The 18,983-nt window shown below is 42.0% G+C and overlaps 1 protein-coding gene across 2 annotated transcripts in view; it reads right to left on the bottom strand.

The window, feature by feature from the left end:
* PAK5 (p21 (RAC1) activated kinase 5) overlaps nt 1-18,983 on the bottom strand; it is a 415,486-nt gene that overhangs the window by 345,771 nt on the left and 50,732 nt on the right. The window contains exon 2 of one of the 2 annotated variants that reach the window (XM_040248309.1): nt 10,645-10,785. The exons of the other annotated variant lie outside the window; for it this stretch is intronic. The gene's annotated coding sequence lies outside the window, so the exon portion shown is untranslated. The remainder of the gene's footprint in view (nt 1-10,644; nt 10,786-18,983) is intronic. 2 annotated transcript variants of the gene reach the window in all.

Raw genomic sequence — 18,983 nt, 5'->3', positions numbered from 1 at the left:
CTCAAGGGAGAAGCTGGAAACATAGATTTGGTGACCAACATTGTAGAGAGCACCATGAGAATTATTGGGCTGTATACAATTATAGAGGGAGAGAATACCCCATCCAAAAGAGAGTGAAGAGAACCACAAGGGGATAGTCAGGGGAGATCTGAAAAGGAAAACAGTGATGGAGAATCTTGGGAGGTCAGGTGGACTGCAGATTTAAATGATTTGGTTGGATGTTTAGGCTATTTTTTCACAGTTGCTAATAACTGTCACTGGGGGGCTTACAAATGGAGTTCTGGGAGGGTGAACGAGAAAAAGACTTGTCCTGGGCTAGACAGAGAATGTGAAAAAATGAGAGTATTTTAAGATGTTTGGAAGAAAAGAGGGCAGTAGCTGGAAGGGAAATACAAATAGTGGGGAGACTTGATCGTTTCTGTGGGTTAAGGCAAGAAGGTAAGAAAGAAAACCAGTGAATACACAAGCGAAACACAGGGCGTATCTGGAGCTGCCAAGACCTAGATCAGGTGGAATATATGACATCAAAGGTTGTTGGTTTTCAGGAGCTTGGTGTATTGATATATGAGCAGAGAAGTCAATAACAGATGGGCTGCATTCTCTGTGATTGGAAAGCAGGACCATATGCAAGAAGCAAGAAGGAAGCTTAGAGACGTGTAGTCACAACTGCTTGGCAGTTTCCCAGTCCTTCTTACCTGAACTCTCTTACACTTACAGTTGAATAAAGGAATAAATTGAACAAATGCATGCGAAACTGAACTAAATGCAGTTTAGCTTCAAATGAACATTTTCTTTAATATCAGTGTCTTCACATTATGCTAGATTCATTTGGCTTTCATGGAATCTTCTGGCTTTCAAAACACACAGTTATAGCTTCAATTAATTGTATTAGTCTCCAAATACCATAACCCTTAGATATTTTTCTGGTCTGTATTCTATAGTCATTATAAGAAATCCTGACATTAATAAATTATTCTAGGAAAGGTTGTAAAAAATTCTTTCATAATTAGACAATCCATTTTTCCCCTCCAAGTTGGAAAATTAACATATAACCATATTTATATTATTTAAATTATCACTGTACCCTAGAATACTCACATATGATTTCTAGGATTACAACAATAAACGCAAACAAAAAGTTTGGTGATGAGCGACAGTGAGCAAAGAATTTCAACGTTTCAGCTTCAAAATTGCTGTGGTAAAATGTGCTTGCTCAGCTCAATCCAGCATCTATTTTGTCAGCTTCTCAAGTTTATCAAGTTCTCTTCCAGTCTTTCAATTCCCCTCTGAGTATATTTCCTTGGAAAAAGTATCAAGTCTCTGAGTAAAAATGATGATTCTCTCCAGATATGGAAATGTTGAAAATGTTTCATTTTATAAAGAATTGGTCTAACACTAGGATGACATAAAATTAATATCCTAACAGTGAGAAGAAAAAAAAAGTTCATAAAGTAGCAGAGAAAAGTGTTTGAAACAGCAAAAACTTTCTGGCAATAACTTTGAAAAAGTTGGCTTCAACAAAACTTCGGTCAATACGATCATGTGTTGTTGCTTGCAAGAGTATGTCCAATATGGCAAAACACCACCAAAATCATTGTTGGAAAAAGTAGCATATCTGTATATCATGTCAAAACTTCCAAAGGGCAGCTCAGGGATCAGCCTACAGATCAGAAAGAACTGAGTCCTGAAATGGACTGAGCCACCCAATCTGTCTCTCAGTCACAGGGGTCCAGAGAACTTTGTTCCACCCATCTGTCCATCCTCCATTCTTTGTACACAGACCTTTATCATGATGCTTGTCATGTCATGACTGAAAAATTGCTGATCTTCTCACAGGGACCATGGCTCCAGTCCAGCAAGATAAAGAAAAGAGAAACCAAAATACAGAAAGACTATGGGGTATGCCCAATGAGTCTACTAATTTAAAAATGTCTTTTCCAGAAGCTCATTCAACATACAGATGCCCATGTCTAACTGGAAAGAAAGCTAAAAAGTTGGATCTTTCCAACTTTGATGGAAAAGAAAGGCAAGGAAGAAGTAGACTGGGATGATTTAGAGAGAACAGCAACCCACTCAAGTATTCTTGCCTGGAAAATTCCATGGACAGAGGAACCTGGCAGGCTAAAGTCCATAGGGTCAAAAAAGGTCAGAAACAACTGAGTGACTAAGCACACACACGCAGCCCACAGTAGCTGCCAGCTGGGACACAGTAGATATTCAGTGAATATTTACTGTTATGCAATATTCTGTCCCCTCCACATGACACAAACCTGCTACATCTGTCCTAACTCTAGCCTCATCTCATTTCATGTCTTGCTTCCATGGTCCAATGGAGCAAACACTGTCCCCTTGGTTGAGACCTTACTCCTTTTTAAGAAAAATCTTAAAATTGTAGTTTCACCCACATATAGCCCCATGCTTAGTCATGTCCAACTCTTTGCAACTCCATGGACTGTAGCCCACTGGGCTCTTCTGTCCATGGAATTCTCCAGGCAAGAATACTAGAGTGGGTTGCCATTCCCTTCTCCAATCCAGGGGATCTTCCTAATCCAGGGATCAAATACAGGTCTCCTGCATTGCAGGCAGATTCTTTACCATCTGAGCTACCAGACAAGCCCAGTACTTTAATGTTATACCTTTAACCATATTCCAAGAGATGCCTATATAATCGAAATGGGGATAAGAGGACTTAATAACCTATTTTATGAGTAATGAATGTCTGGTTAAAACTTAGACAACTTTGATTTTCAAATTACAGAATATGTTTCATTATTTTTTTGTGGATCCATAGCGGCCATCTGGAAAGTGTCACAGAAGAGTATCCTATTGGGTTCACCACACTGCCAAGAAGACATCTAAAGACAGATGCTAACAATCCCAGGTGAATTTAGGCTTCATTGCACTGTGGATTTTATACAGGTCTAAATATGAGTGTTTTGGCCACCTCATGTGAAGAGTTGACTCATTGGAAAAGACTCTGATGCTGGGAGGGATTGAGGGCAGGAGGAGAAGGGAACAACTGAGGATGAGATGGCTGGATGGCATCACTGACTCAATGGACGCGAGTCTGAGTGAACTCTGGGAGTTGGTGATGGACAGGGAGGCCTGGCGTGCTGTGATTCATGGGGTCACAAAGAGTCGGACACGACTGAGTGACTGAACTGAACTGACATATGAGTACATTTAAAGGTTTTCAAACCATTCATGGTACAGCTGCTAAAAATGGCAAGAAATAATTATTATTCCTTAAAATTATATATGTACATATATATATGTGTGTGTGTGTGTGTGTGTTTGTGTGTGTCAAAAGAAAAGAGTACTGATGGAACCACAGTGTTGGCTTAACTTTATTAACAGTGACTTACCTATCACAGCAAATTCACATGTATCACCATCCTTTACTCTTACCTTAAGTGTGATGTGACCCCTTCTACAGATCAGAAAAATGAGACAGAGAGAGAAAAATTACTTGCCTTGCTTTCATAAAGGTAGTTAGTGATCTAGTCCTTCTTCTAGGACCTCTTCAAGTTTCCCCCCCTCCCTCTTTCAACTTCAGCCTCAAGAGTACCCTTGCTGCCCTCAGAAACAGCAAGCATAAGCTCACTTGCACTGGTTGTACCCTCTGCATGGAACTCTGAAAGAAAGTGAAAGTGTTAGCCACTGAATCGTGTCCTACTCTTTGCGACCCCATGGGCTGTAGCCTGCCAGGTTCCTCTGTCCATGGAATTCCCTAGCAAGAATACTGGAGTGGGTAGCCATTCCCTTCTCCAGAGGATCTTCCAGACCCAGGGATTGAACGCACGTCTCTTGCATGGCAGGCAGATTCTTTACTGCTGAGCCACCAGGGAAACCTTTCCCTTGGCTTACTTATTTTCAATTTTGGGGAGTTAGGAGAACTGAAGAATGAGAATGGTCCCTTGGGCAAGTTACTTAAACTCTCTAAGTCTCAGTTTCTCATTTATAAAATAGAACTGATTCCTGCTCTGCATGGTTATAGAAAGCATTTGGATATATACAAAAGAGAGAGTGCCTTTGTGTGTGTACATCTATAGTGGCATCCTGGTAAATATTTAAGTGACTCTCAAAAAAAAGAAAAAAGTATAGGCAGTAACACACAAGCATACAGTATTTCCCCAGTGCATACAATAGACATGACTACCACAAGAGCATCAGTTCAGTTCAGTTCAGTTCAGTCGCTCAGTCGTGTCCAACTCTTTGCGACCCCATGAATCGCAGCATGCTAGGCCTCCCTGTCCATCACCAACTCCCAGAGTTCACTCAGACTCACGGCCATCGAGTCAGTGATGCCATCCAGCCATCTCATCCTCGGTCGTCTCCTTCTCCTCCTGCCCCCAATCCCTCCCAGCATCAGAGTCTTTCCCAATGAGTCAACTCTTCGCATGAGGTGGCCAAAGTACTGGAGTTTCAGCTTCAGCATCATTCCCTCCAAAGAAATCCCAGGGCTGATCTCCTTCAGAATGGACTGGTTGGATCTCCTTGCAGTCCAAGGGACTCTCAAGAGTCTTCTCCAACACCACAGTTCAAAAGCATCAATTCTTCGGCACTCAGCCTTCTTCACAGTCCAACTCTCACATCCATACATGACCACAGGAAAAACCATAGCCTTGACTAGACGGACCTTTGTTGGCAAAGTAATGTCTCTGCTTTTGAATATGCTATCTAGGTTGGTCATAACTTTCCTTCCAAGAAGTAAGCATCTTTTAATTTCATGGCTGAAATCACCATCTGCAGCGATTTTGGAGCCCCCAAAAATAAAGTCTGACACTGTTTCCACTGTTTCCCCATCAATAGTAAAATGCAGTAAACTGATGGGTAAGTGGTGAGTTTTGAGTGTTTATTACTTTTTCAAATAAGTTTTATTTAATTATATATTTACATAATTTAAGTTTTAATAATAGCTGAAAGTGAGTTGACTCTAACACACTGGTCTTGGGTGGGGGGAGGGGAGGAGTGATGCACAAACCAAAGACAGTGCTATTTACAGGAAAGAAAAACTACAATATCTGTTTTCTCTAAACAGACACAAATTAAAGGAATCACTGCCTTCATTGAATGTGATCTTATATCACTGATGCCTTATGGCAGCAGCTTCCAGGCTAATGCAGATACTCTGAGTCATACTAAACGGAGAACTGCAAAGGAACTTCAAGCAAGGGACCAGAGAAAAATGTGTCTCCAACAAAAAGGCTGGGATCTATTAATGATAAGTGTTTTGTCACAATAGATACCAAGTCTCTTGACTGAAACCTTCCCCTGACAAATTTCTGAAAAGCTTGTCAGGGCATGTCCTCAAGTGATTACAGACCCAGGCAAGCTTTAAATCAAGGTCAGGGAGAAATCCCTCCACACCACCACCCAGATATCCAGATTCTAAACTGCCAACCTGCTTCAGCTGTGTTAAGATCCCAGTGGGGGATCCCCACTGGGAACGTGGTCAAGGTAGGGGAGAGAAGTACTATAGTACTTCTATAAGAGAATTAAAAGAAGGAGAATATTCTGCTTAAAAAACTACCTGCTGGGTAGATGCAGTGCAGAGATAAACCTGGTTCCCACTCTGCAAAAAGACAAAAAAAAAAAAAAAAAAAAGGAATCATAGGAAGTGCCTTGTCCTTTCCTGTTCTCTGTTTCTATCCAAGCCACTTTGCTGAAATTAGATAGTCAGCCTTCCATGTCTGTGGTTCTGTATCTGTGAATTCAACCAACCATGGATCAAAAATATTCATAAAAAAATTCAAAAGTTCCAGAAAGAAAAACTTGTATTTGCTGCATGCTGGAAACTATTTACATAGCATTTACATTGCATTAGGCACTGCTGCTGCTGCTGCTAAGTTGCTTCAGTCGTGTCCGACTCTGTGCGACCCCATAGATGGCAGCCCACCAGGCTCCTGCGTCCCTGGGATTCTCCAGGCAATAACACTGGAGTGGGTTGCCGTTTCCTTCTCCAATGCATGAAAGTGAAAAGTGAAAGTGAAGTCGCTCAGCCGTGTCCGACTCCTAGCAACCCCATGGACTGCAGCCTACCAGGCCCCTCCATCCATGGGATTTTCCAGGCAAGAGTACTGGAGTGGGATGCCATTGCCTTCTCCGGTTAGGCACCATAACTAAAGATGATTTTCGGTAAGCAGGAAGATGTGTGCAGGCTATATACAAATACTCCACTGTTACGAGACTTGAGCACACTTAGAAGTCTTGGATCCAATCCCCCATGGATACTGAAGGATGACTATATTTGGGCCAATCTATGCCTGACCCCATCCATCACTGAAAGTCCCTCTTCTAATTCCTGATGAACTGCATATTAAAGAGGCTTCAAGATTCAGCTTAGTCGCAGCATTACGCTATGATCACAAAGCAGAGAGAAGTTGGTTAAACCCAAGGGGTAAAATTTACCTTGAGCCAGGTAGCAAAGGAACATACAAAGCCATGCAGGTAAAACCCAGGTCTTAGAGCTTTCGGCAACCAAACATAAAGCATGGAAGTAGAAGGATATACAGAGGAATAAAGATCCAGGCCATGTTCTCAGATCTCTGTCTGCTCACCACAATGCACGTATTAGAATGTGGCCCCTGGAACTGAACTTACAGAATGAGACCACTGCAAAGGCCTCAAGAGCATTCCTAGTTGAGCTGCAGTAGAGTTGACAATAGGCAACTTGGGCTGAATGAACCAATTATTTGTAGAAGTATGTTCCAGCTTGCCCGCAGTCAACCCCTGGGCTACTCAAGTACCTCTGAACATTTCTGTAAGATGTCTTCTGCTGTCTTCTTCACAGAATACTCTATGTAACAGAATTTATGCCTATTTCACAAGTCTTAGTTCAAGCAGGTGTTATTTTTGCTTCATCTTTCTGCCAGGTTGTATTTCTTGGGGACAGATGGCTATATCAAATTGCTCTTGCATTTGGAATCTACACCAGATGCCCTCACAAATCAAAGAGCGGTACTAGACTCTTCAAGGTGTGAGCACTTACACTCTAAATTTAAAACTCACATAACTTCCAAGTCTTCATTGCAATTGGAAGAAAAAAGTTCCCACTAAGCCACTCCTTTGTTTTTCCTAAAACCTGGCTTATGTGAAGTTTTTACTTTTGCCATCCTTAGGAGGTAGGATTAAAGATGACTTCAAAATCACCACAAGCTAGATTCTGTACAGACTATGAAGGGTTCTTGGAAGAAAAGCAATGAAAAACCGAGACAGCATATTAAAAAGCAGAGACATTGCTTTGCCTATAAAGGTCCATATAGTCAAAGCCATGGTTTTTCCAGTAGTCATGTATGGATGTGAGAGTTGCACCATAAGAAGGCTGAGTGTGAAATAATTGAAGCTTTCAAACCATGGTGCTGGAGAAACTCTTGAGAGTCCCTTGGACAACAAGGAGATCAAACCAGTCAATCCTAAAGGAAATCAACCCTGAATAATTGCTGGAAGGATTGATGCTGAAGCTCCAATACTCTGGCCACCTGATGCAAACAGTTGACTCATTGGAAAAGTCCCTGATGCTGGAACTATTGAAGGCAGGAGGAGAAGGGGATGAGGGTATGAGAAGGTTGCATGGCATCACTGACTCAATGGACAAGACTTTGAGTAAACTCCAGGAGATGGTGAAGGACAGGGAAGCCTGGTGGGCTGCAGTCCATGGGATCACAAAGACTCAGACACGACTGAGTGGCTGAACAAGTGAAGGGTTCATTGCATAGTAGATGCTGCTGGCACTGTGCCTAATTCTACTTTTCCTGGGACCATATACAGAGAGATGGTGAATAATGGAAAGATGAGGATTTCTTAGGGAAAGACAAGCAACTCTCTCCTGCATTCCTTGCTGAGGCTTCAGGAGAGACTGAAATAAAGCATTCCTTTTCCCTTAATTTCCAGAGACTGTTACAAAGTCACTTCTGAGGACCTTAGGGGCTAGTGAAAGTCGCTCAGTCATGACCAACTGTTTTCCACCCCATGGACAGTAGCCCGCCAGACTCCTCTGTCTATGGGATACTCCAGCCAAGAATACTGGAGTGGGTAGCCGTTTCCTTCTCCAAGGGATCTTCCCAAACCAGGGACTGAACCTAGGTCTTCCACATTGCAGGTTGATTCTTTACCTTCTGAGCCACCCAGGGAAGCCACTGTGGGCTGGCATGAACCCAAAACTGCCTCAGGAAAAATACCAGTAAGACTGAATGGCTCATTCCCTCCCCCACCTCCAATTAACTTGCAAAGTAGATGATAATATAAATCAGGAGGAGGGTGGGGCAGGGGTCTCTCCATGCCCAGGTTACAAGCAAACTAACAAGCATAAGTTTGAAGAAGTTAAGGAAGGAGCTGTCAGGGAATTTAGCTAAGGAGCTTCTTTCTGCAGAATAGCTCTCTACTCCAGCTTCCCAACAGCCCACCCATGACAGTTAAAGGAGCCTGCCTCCTGCTAAGGCACAAAGAAAACTGTACCCTAGAACTTCCTCCTCTGCTTCTGGAGGAAATTCCTGAAACCTTGGCTCAAGGCTTTGAGGACCAAGATGATGATACAAATCACCTCATGCCATTATTAAGCCCTGGCATCTTACACAGAACCAATGCAACTGTTATCACAGAGCAAATAGTGCAAAAGGGGCCCTGGGTAAGAGAAATTTTTATTTTGAGGTTGAAGCGTGGGCAGAGGAAGAAAGGGGAGAGAAAAACCTATTCCGAGGCATGAACAGTGGGAGGCAGAAGGTTCAGGGTGGAGTGTGCCTAAAGGGAAGATGGCCACTAAAATAAGCCACCCAAGACTTCTATTATTTCATTGTCTGATCTTGGATCAAAGATGAGGAGTGGGGAAAAGTGTATGTCTGAAAATAAACCTCCTTGAATTTAGAGTTTGTCTCAGGTCCAATCAAAGCAAAGGGGAAAAACTTATAGTAAATGCTTCAAGAAGAATAGAGAAACCACCTATGACTACTGAGAAGCAGGTTCTGACTGCATGTGCGATGCTGCAGAGGGGAAGTGATGAGCCAGAGGCACTAGCACGCTCCATTTCCTTTTATGCTATAACTGAGTTCCCAGTTTGCTCCAAAACCCCATCTGGTCATCTCTCTACTTGTCCTTCCCTCTGTCATCAAGCTCCACAGAAGCACAGTTTTCTCTGAGGACACCTCATTCTGTATCATCTACTCCCTGATCCTTTGATACTCTACTTCTCGTAGAGGTGATTTTGATTCCCTATTTAGCAAAAGCAGTGGGACCTGGTCCTCACCTTTCCTGGCCCCTCAGCATCACTGGGAGCAGATGGGCTGCATTTGGTGTCTCCCACATCTCACTTTCTCCTGCTTTTGCTCCTCCTTCAGAGAGATCAATTGCAGGCCCAATTCATTTGCCTTTCCCTTACACAACAGTGGAGTTCAACATTCAGCATCACTCTCCCTACTTTTTCTCACTGTATTGGTCTATCTTGCTGCTGTTAGCCATGACTCCTTTCAAGATGACTTTAAAACTTTTAACTCTTGTTCCAGATCTCACCTCTAAGTCCTGGACAGATACCCTAAATTCTCTGCTTCCACAGCGGCCTGAACCATGAGAGCAGCAACACATTCAGGGAGTGGTCTGAGCAGGCACAAACCACCCACTGATCCTTCTAAAAAAGTATTTGAAAAAGTACAGCATCAAACAAGACGCTGGTGCTAAACCAAAGACTTATAATCATTTTGCATAAACCATCTTTCTATCTAAAGCCTGTGGGCTGGTGATAAAGCAAAGACAAATTCTTTAAAAAGGCATTTGGTGGGTGAGCCATGGGCCTCATTAAAGCAATTTTCTTGGAGACCCCTTGGTCCTGACTTGCTGTCTTTGCTCAAGCTGCTGCTCCACCTGGTCTGTCTCTGTCTGAACCACTTTCCTGCCCCGGTCTTTGGAAGGTTTTGTCTTGATCCAAGTGAAACCCTTTTTATGAAGCTTCTGAATGCACATACCTCACAGTGAAGAAAGCCAAGAACATTCTGGAGGGATGTCCTGGAGTCTAAGTCAGGACCTCTACTGTATTACTTTTTGTTGTGAGTGTTTCCAGTGGGTCAGCTCCTCACACCAGGTGGCCAAAGTGCTGGAGCTTCAGCTTCAGCATCAGGCCTTCCAATGAATATTCAGGGTTGATTTCTGTTAAGATTGACTGGTTTGATCTCCATGTAGTCCAAGGAACTCTCAAGAGTCTTCTCCAGTTCACCCTTATTTATTCATCAGCCCATCTCCCTTGTTAGACTAGAAGCACCCCAGGTGACAGGAATGGGCTTGATAACCATTTTGGATTATCCCATTGTATACTGTACCTGTTATGCTTGTCTATTAGACAAATAAATGAATGAATGATTTTTGAAAAAAAAATATTTCTGACAGCTTTACACTGGCAGGGAAAATAAGTGAGGACGTGCTGAGTATTTAAAGGATCCATCCCAAGTGACAAGGAAGTCACAGAATTCAACACACCATGTCTATAGGGGAGAAGCAGCTTGGTAATTATGGTGAACAAACAATATCTTTTGTCAAGAAGTCACAACAGTCCTATAACTGAGCTATGGACCAAGTGATTTTCAGCAGTGCTGAGGGTATGAACTATATTGCAGGAATTGTACCCATTAGCCCATGTTCAGTGCAGGGAGTTATTTTTACGTGAATATATTTCCAAGAATTGCCAGGCATTTTTTAAGTGGAATGGTAATTTATGGCAGACATATCTCTGAACAAATCTCCAATTTAATTTTCAGGAAGCGTAAGTGGAGGCAATTCTTCTGAGAATATCTAGTAACAGACCTAAAAGAAACAAGCCCAAAGAAACATATCTGAATAGAAAGCTGGAGAATATATTACCATTTCAGAGATGACTGACAACTCATTTATATTTTACTACATGTTCTATTAGGAATCCCAGCAATGAAATATTTTCAGAAAGCAAGACTACGTGAGAGATTCTAAATTCCAAGAGATATTGTTAACCTCAGATCAAGTGGAAGATGGCACCTGAAATGCTTCTAGGAATCAAGCAGGGTATGACACAATCAATCAAGTATCCTGGTAGAAAGTTAACAGGCAGGTAACTGAGCATCTATGAGTTGGTCACAAATACATTTGCAGAAATTCAGCACTTTGTCTTTCCTTAAAGCAACAGCTCCCAGATCTCTTATGGTTCTTTGTATTTCTGTGGTGTCTGCTGTAATTTCTAATTTTTCCATTTCTAATTTTATTGATTTGGGTCCTCTCCCTTTTTTTCTTGATGAGTCTCATCCCTAGAGTTTTATCAATTTTAACTTCTCAAAGAAATAGTTTTTAGCTTCATTGATGTATTCTATTGTTTTCTTCGTTTCTATTCCATTTATTTCTGCCCTGATCTTAGTGATTTCTTTCTTGCTGTTAACTTTTGATTTTGTCTGCTCTTCTTTCTCTAGTTGAACAGCTCCCAAATCTGACAATTGTCTGTTTTCTCTTCCAACTTTCACACTCTCAATAAAAGAAGAATCACAACTTCAGTATATGAGGTTCCCTGGATGGCTTTTCCTCTCCTTCCCACTCTTTTAGGTTTTCCCTTTCCTACAGCACATTTTTACCTTCTTTCCTCACAAGACTATGACATTCCTTCTGTCTCCCAGAGGCCCAACGGACATGAAACAGGAAGGAAGAGGACAGGGCACAAATTTTAAAAGAATGACATAGCCTGAGGACAAAACTGATTAGAACCAAACAGGTCCAAGATGACTAGACCTTGAGCCTCAGTACATGCTCACTGTAACACACCAGCAAGCTAACTGGCACGCCCACCAGCACCATGAGAGCTCTAAGGCCAACCATTAAGGACCAAAATGTGCACAGGGGCCCAAGTCCTGGAAATCTCTGCTCCTTCCCCACAAAAGAGTTGGAATACTCCTCCCACACATTATCCTATGAAATTACCCAACTCATAAAAGCTAACCACAGCACATGTCATGGCCACACTTACCTTCTGTGGCAGCCCCCACTCTTGTCTGTGGAGTTTGCTTCCTGGGCTGCTCCTGCCTTCTGAGATGGCCCTATCTGTGCAGTGAGTTTCTCTCTAAATAAATCCACTTCTTACCCATCACTTTGTCTCTCACTGAATTCTTTCTGCCATAAGACATCAAGAATCAGGCTTCATTAAGTCCTGAAACTAGGTGTGTGATCTCAGTTGGAAGACCATGAGTACCAATCTAGATTTTGGCAGGATTCAAGTCCCAATCTGAGTTACATGGTTTCAGACACACTTCACTTAGAACTCAGCTTCTATCACCTCAAGAGTTTTGCCATTTTGGATTTAAAATGGTTTCTGTTAGGAGAGTGTGTAATTTCCTCACTTCTGTGTCACTGCAACAAAGGTTTTAAATGGTGGACCAGTGTTACAACTGAGTTACAGCTCAGAATTTTATTCAGTAAACAAAGGATAGCACACCTCAAGGTGTGAGGACAGGCCAACCTCAAAGGAGAGGCCTCAACCAGTCTTGGCTCCCTCTTTTTATGTGTTTTGTCTCCTCTCCTCTGAGCCTGCCCTGTGTAAATTAGGGTTAGCCAGGAAGGAAGCATGTTTATTTCACCTGATGTTCTCACTCTGGTACATGAACTTTTCCTTTGTTCCCTTTTTGCAGGCTTTTCCCTTTCTTTCCCTTTTAGCCACTGCCATTTTGGACTCCTTTTCTCTATTCTAACTACCTACAGTTTCCATAAATACCCTCAGATGTGTTACAAATATTAACTAACAAGAGACCTTGAATCTCACTGGACACTCACTTTCCAAGATAAGCATGTCACTAAAGCCATGTTAAAGAAGTTCAGTCTCTAGGCAAAGAAAAGCAAGATTGAGTTTTGAGTTTCCTACAGGGAACTGTTGCATAGTTATAAAGTTGTAAGTACTACACATTTGTATAACTTCCTCTATACCAAAGGTATTTACACAATTAATGACTTTAAGTGAAAAGTATGCCCCTTGCCAAGTAAAGGGTTCTACAACAACTAATGAGTACTTTTGCCAGGCTGCTGCTAAGTCACTTCAATTGTGTCCGACTCTGTGCAACCCATAGATGGCAGCCCACCAGGCTCCCCCGTCCCTGGGATTCTCCAGGCAAGAACACTGGAGTGGGTTGCCATTTCCTTCTCCAATGCATGAAAGTGAAAAGTGAAAGTGCAAAGTGCAGTTGCTCAGTCGTGTCTGACAAATGTCTTTTAAAATAACTTAATTACAACACCGATCATAATTACCATAAAAGGTTGAAAATAAGAAAGCACGAAATCCAACTATCATCCTACCACTCTCTCTCTGAGGAAAACCCTAGTAATATTTACTGTTTGTTTTTTTTTTTTTTTTTAATTCAGTTATGGGGAACAGATGAATCCTGCTGTATATGAAGCCTCTAGCAGCAGCTGGTACATGGATGATAAATATTTGTAGGCAATGAATATAGTGTCATATTATTTTGTAATCCACCTCAAAATGTCTTTGTTTTCAAACTAAGATGTTATAAAAGGATAATTTACAAACTATAATAATTTTAAAATCTAATAGTTCAGAAACGGATGAGATAAGAAATTCTTTTCACTCCATATTGCCATTCCCTGGAAGAAATCTGTAGAAATCCTGGAAGTTGACATAGAGAGAAAGAGAGACAATAAATGTGAACATGCATTTAAAAAAAAATTGGAACTAGTATCAGGTTTATCAATGACTTTTACCATTTAACAATTTATTAGATATGTTGCCCATATCAGCATATATAATTTTACTTCTCTCTTTACAAAGGCTTCATGTGGATTGCCCTATACTTCATCATTAAATTAATTGACTTTTACATTGTGGCCAACTTTTTGCTGCTAAAAGCCATGCTCCAAAAAAAATTAATCAGTCTCTCATCAAATAGTTTTTGAGCACCCATGTGCCATACAATGAGCTAGATTCTGGGGATTGTGATGTTACCACCACAGGTAAGCCTCAGGTAGTTCATTAACTAATAGAGGAGATTATAACAAGAAAACAAAAATGAACATACCCTTTCAAATTTTAATTTGTACTATGAGGGAGAAGGAGGAGAAGGAACTGACTTACATCAAATGGACAGGAAGGGCTCTCTGAAGACATAAGTAATCACTTTCATACGGACAGAGTAAGATAGTTGTAGAAGTACACAGGGACTTGTGGCAGTCCCAGCAGGGGCCTACAGAGTGGGAAGCCTAGGAGACGTGGGGAGACCACTGTAAATTAACAATCACTCAAGAAAACTATAGGGATGTCGTGGAACAAAGCAGGCTTGCTTAACTATAAAGCTATAAATAAAAGAATGAGATATGCCCCAGGCCATTAAGTGAAAGAAGAATGTCACCATCCTTCTACTGATTTGAATAAGCGCTATGATAATCCTAGTTTGACCTCACAGAGTCAGATACTCTCCTGCCCAATACAAAGGAGGAAGAGGGAGGTCTTTTCCCCTTCCCTAACTTTCCTTTGATTATAAAGTGTAGTCCACTTAATCCTTGGGGCTGAGCCCCTTCACTTGCCTACTTGCATCTCTCACAACCACCTTACATTAATAAAACTACTTCTTGCCTATCACTTTGCCTCTGGATGAATTCCTTCTTTGCTGAGACACAAAGAATCTGAGCCTCAGGAAGTCCAGACACCAGGTGAGTGATTGTAATTAAAAGGACATTGGTTCAAATCCCAATCTGAGGTGCACAGTTTCAAGCTGGCACCTAAAGGATGAAAAACAGACAGGTTGCAAAGATTTGGGGAATGTCTAAGCAGAGGAGACAGCTAAGGGAAAGGTGCCAGTGAGAGATCTTGTGTTCAGGAAACTGAACAAAAATGAATGTACAAAGAACATTGCCCAGGAACAGGTTGAAGCATAAGAAATGCATGAATCTTGTAGGATCCTAGATGAACATTTTAAGCTTTATTCCAAATGTAGTAGGAAACTACCAAAAAGTGATAAGTAAGGGAGTGGCATGATCTGATTTGCATTTTTTTAAAGATCCCTCTAACGAAGATCATGGCATCTGGTCCCATCACTTCATGGGAAATAGATGGGGAAACACTGGAGACAGTGTCAGACTTTATTTTTTGGGGCCCCAAAATCACTGCAGATGGTGACTGCAGCCATGAAATTAAAAGATGCTTACTCCTTGGAAGAAAAGTTATGACCAACCTAGATAGCATATTCAAAAGCAGAGACATTACTTTGCCAACTAAGGTCCGTCTCGTCGAGGTTATGCTTTTTCCAGTGGTCATGTATGGATGTGAGAGCTGGACTGTGAAGAAAGCTGAGCCCCAAAGAATTGATGCTTTTGAACTGTGGTGTTGGAGAAGACTCTTGTAAGTCCCTTGGACTGCAAGGAGATCCAACCAGTCCATTCTGAAGGAGATCAGCCCTGGGATTTCTTTGGAGGGAATGATGCTAAAGCTGAAACTCTAGGACTTTGGCCACCTCATGCGAAGAGTTGACTCATTGGAAAAGATTTTGATGCTGGGAGGGGTTGGGGGCAGGAGGAGAAGGGGATGACAGAGGATGAGATGGCTGGATGGCATCATTGATGAGATGGATGTGAGTCTGAGTGAATTCCAGGGGTTGGTGATGGACAGGGAGGCCTGGCGTGCTGTGATTCATGGGGTTGCAAAGTGTCGGACACGACTGAGCAACTGAACTGAACTGAACTGAACCAGGGGAAATAGACTGGAGAGAGGCAAACTCAGGAGACTTGCTGTGGAGTAAAGTCTAAATTAATGCTTTTTAACTGTGGTGTTGGAGAAGACTCTTGAGAGTCCCTTGGACTGCAAGGAGATCAAACAGTCGACCTTAAAGGAAATCAGTCCTGAATATTCATGGGAAGGATTGATGCTGAAGCTGAAATTCCAAAACTTTGGCCACCTGATGTTAAGAATTGACTCACTGGAAAAGACCCTGATGCTGGGAAAGATTGAAGGCAGGAGGAGAAGGGGATGACAGAGGATGAGATAGTTTTATGGCATCATTGACTCAATGGATATGAGTTTGAGGAAACTCTGGCAATTGGTGATGGACAGGGAAGTGTGGCATGCTGCAGTCCCTGGGGTTAACAAGAGTCAGACATGATTGAGCAAGTGAACTGAACTGAGTGTCAAAATCTGGTAACAGATTAGCTATGCCAGATAAGATGGTGAATTGTCAAAGACTCCTGCTGAACTGTGAACAACTGGGCATACCTTTCTTTGAAATAGGGAGGAAATGGAAGAATTGGGTTGGGGGGAAAAATCTAGACTTCCACTTTGAATACATCAATTTTGCACTGCTATTGACAACCAAGTGCAGATGCCAATTAAGAAAGTGTGAATGTGACAGTCCACACTTCAGCATAAAAGTCTGTGCTACATATAAAATAAAAGCTTTGTCAACCTATGGATGGCTGGATACATCCAACGAGAGATGAGTAATGTTACTTAGCTCATGTTCAGCTGTTCACTGCTCAAAAGCCAATACTCAAGAGACAAGTGCTAGCAGGCATGGAAAGTTTGCTCAACCAAAACCAACTCCAAAGATTCCACTCTACCATGAAAGTTTTTAAAGGGAGAATCATTTGGGGAGGGAGGTCAGAGTCTTCTTTATCTTCCATTGTGTGAAAATCCTCTTCTGGTGGTGACGTAATAGTGTGGGGCTCCAGAAATCCTGCTCATCCTGAAGAGTACATCATACGACATGCCAGGCTGGGTGAAGCACAAGCTGGAATCAAGATTGCTGGGAGAAATATCAATAACCTCAGATATGCAGATGACACCACCCTTATGGCAGAAAGTGAAGAGGAAGTAAAGAGCGTCTTGATGAAGGTGAAAGAGGAGAGTACAAAAGCTGGATTAAAACTCAACTTTCAGAAAACTAAGATCATGGCATCCAGTCCCATCACTTCATGGCAAATAGATGGGGAAACAATGGAAACAGTGTCGGACTTTATTTTCTTAGGCTCCAAACTCACTGCAGATGGTGATCACAACCATGAAATTAAAAGACATTTGCTCCTTTGAGGAAAAGCTATGACAAACCTAGACAGCGTAATAAAAATCAGAAACATCATTTTGTTGGCAAAGGTTCATATAGTCAAAGCTATGCTTTTTCCAGTAGTCATGTATGGATGTGAAAGTTGAACCATGAAGAAGACTGAGCACCAAAAAATTGATGCTTTCAAACTGCGGTGTTGGAGAAGACTCTTAAAAGTCCCTTGGACTGCAAGGAGTTCAAACCAGAAAATCAATCATGATTATTCATTGGAAGGACTGATGCTGAAGCTGAAGCAATTATATTATATATATAATTCATTTTCAGTCTTCTCCTTTATAGTTTAATACAAGATATTGAGTATAGTTCCCTCTGCTATACAGTAGGTCCTTGTTGATCTATTTTATAAGCAGTAGTTCAGTTCAGTCACTCAACCGTGTCTGACTCTTTGCCATCCCATGAACCGCAGCATGCTAGGCCTCCCTGTCCAATAACTCCTGGAGCCCAGCCAAACTCATCTCCATTGAGTTGGTGATGCCATCCAACCATCTCATTCTCTGTCGTCCCCTTCTCCTCCTGCCCTCAATCTTACCCAGCATCAGGGTCTTTTCAAATGAATCAGCTCTTCATATCAGGTGTCCAAAGTATTAGAGTTTCAGTTTCAACATCAGTCCTTCCAATGAACACCCAGGACCGATCTCCTTTAGGATGGACTGGTTGGATCTCCTTGCAGTCCAAGGGACTCTCAAGAGTCTTATCCAACACCACAGTTCAAAAGCATCAATTCTTCAGCACTCAGCTTTCTTTATAGTCCAACTCTCACATCCATACATGACCACTGGAAAAACCATAGCCTTGAATAATCGGACCTTTGTTGGAAAAGTAATGTCTCTGCTTTTGAATATGCTATCTAGGTTGGTCATAACTTTCTTTCCAAGGAGTAAGCATCTTTTAATTGCATGGCTGCAATCACCATCTGCAGTGATTTTGCAGCCCAGAAAAATAAAATCAGCCACTGTTTCCACTATTTCCACATCTATTTGCCATGAAGTGATGGGACCAGATGCCATGATCTTCATTTTCTGAATGCTGAACTTTCAGCCAACTTTTTCACTCTCCTCTTTCACTTTCATCAAGAGGCTCTTTAGTTCCTCTTCACTTTCTGCCCTAGTGTATGTATGTTAATCCCAAATTCCTAACTTATCTCCCCCAAAGGCATCCTCTTTGCTAGCTATAAGTTTGTTTCCTATGTCTATGAGTCTATTTCTGTTTTGTAAATAAGTTCGTGATATAAATTTTTCAGATTCCACATGCTCCCCCTTTTGTTTCTGTATCCCCTCTCTTTCCTGATTAGCAAATGTTTGAATCTGCCCTTTGGAACTCAGGGAAGGTCTAGGAGGCTGTTGTTGCTTGGTTTCTAAGTCGTGTCCAACTCTTTGCGATCCCGTGGACTGTAGCCTGCCAGGCTCCTCTGTCCATGGGATTCCCCAGGCAAGAATACTGGAGTGGGTTGCCACTTCCTTCTCCAGGGGATCTTCCCGACTGAGGCATCAAACCTGTGATCCCATATCTCCTGTGTCTCCTACATTGCCAGGTAGATTCTTTACCACTGAGCCACTTGGAAATTTCCTATAAACAAGGAACAGGGATCAAGGAAAGGATCTGTACCCAGAAGGGCTTCCCACCGCATCCCCAGCCCCTGGATCCTGCTCCGTTTCACTAAGACAACATAGGAAAAGGATGCTGAGTGAAGAGAAGAACACAAGCTGTAGAGATGGTTGAGAGAAGGTTATTCCAGCACACAGGTCAGTGGGAGAGAAAACTGAGGCAAATGTTACATGAAGACGATTAACAACTGAGAGATGGGGAGCAGATGGGGAAATCCACATCAGGGGCATTTGAGAGGCAAAACCAGGTGGGAATGTATTAACCAGTTATTGGAAAGTAGAAGGAGGTATAACCCAGACAACTCTTTAGAGAAGTTTCATTTTAAAA

Source organism: Oryx dammah, unplaced genomic scaffold, assembly GCF_014754425.2.
Source record: "Oryx dammah isolate SB20612 unplaced genomic scaffold, SCBI_Odam_1.1 HiC_scaffold_10, whole genome shotgun sequence".
NCBI classification, from domain to species: Eukaryota; Metazoa; Chordata; class Mammalia; order Artiodactyla; family Bovidae; genus Oryx; species Oryx dammah.
The sequence above is the reverse complement of the archived record's forward strand: the minus strand, read 5'-3'. Positions and strand labels throughout refer to the sequence as shown.